This window comes from Taudactylus pleione, unplaced genomic scaffold, assembly GCF_031769625.1.
Source record: "Taudactylus pleione unplaced genomic scaffold, aTauple2 ptg000473l, whole genome shotgun sequence".
In the NCBI taxonomy this organism is placed as follows: domain Eukaryota; kingdom Metazoa; phylum Chordata; class Amphibia; order Anura; family Myobatrachidae; genus Taudactylus; species Taudactylus pleione.
Window position 1 is genome coordinate 5,550,367 of NW_028284875.1, and position 1,063 is coordinate 5,551,429.

Here is a 1,063-nt window from a genome sequence, read left to right on the forward strand (position 1 = left end):
ATGCACTGTAAAAATTACTTTAGTTAGTCAACAAAATTGAATGCAAAAGACTACATCTTTCTTGGTAAAAGAGTTGCATCAATCTGTTTTGCTGCAATGTAACATGAGGGTCCACACTATTAGGTCTGGATAGTACAATCACATTTCATGCTGGGATTTGTAATGCAAAGAACACAAATAAACGGCTTTCCTATATCGCAACAATTAATGATTATACTAATGAAAAAATCAGTTTCACTCAAAGATGTTACTAAGCCCCAGTGGCCTAATGGATAAGGCACTGGCCTCCTAAGCCAGGGATTGTGGGTTCAAGTCTCATCTGGGGTGATAGGCTTTATTTCATTAAAATAATTTTGGAGATGTTCCTTTCATTCTTGCTTCATACTGCACAAATGGTTCCACCAGAAACTTTTATCTGCTTATCAATCCGGAACTGTTCAGCTTGCAAAATTATGGCCCAGTATCTAAAAGCAGACATTTATCCTAATGACATTGTGGATTAGTTTTCTGAAAAGTTTACTATCACCTGGGACAGTGGCTTCAAGTCCCATCTAGGATGCATGTTCCTTTGTTGCTCATTCTCATTCTAGAAGTTATGCTTTTTTTCAATTCAGGTGACTGTCTTAATGGTATTGCAGAAAATCCATATGTACCAAAACATACCTATTAAGTTTTAATTGCAATTTAATATCAGAGTGGCTACAAAATAACAATTTCTATTGCAATTGCTGATGGGTTTCTTGAAGTCCTTTCATCCATCTCATCAAAAGGGTAATTTTCTGCCTTTTATATTTCTTTGGACACTGACTTTACTGACAATTTGGGTGCTTCAGACCAAAAAAACAATGTTTACCTTTAAATATAGAGCACAATTGAGATTTAACTTATTTTTATTTAAAGATACTGCATTTTTTGGTATTATAGTGTATATTTTCCCTATGCAACATTAAAGTTACATATATCTATAGCAAATATTATTTAAGATAAATAAACAGGAATTATTTTACAATTTTGAGAATATTGTACTGTACAAAAATGGCATGAATTCATTGCAATATACACC

At 33.2% G+C, this 1,063-nt stretch overlaps 1 non-coding gene across 1 annotated transcript; it reads left to right on the forward strand.

Annotated features, from left to right (window-relative positions):
* The first annotated feature begins 254 nt into the window (after positions 1–254).
* Positions 255–327, forward strand: TRNAR-CCU (transfer RNA arginine (anticodon CCU)). The gene has a single exon. It is a non-coding gene; the product is annotated as a tRNA-Arg (tRNA).
* The last annotated feature ends 736 nt before the right edge of the window (positions 328–1,063 follow it).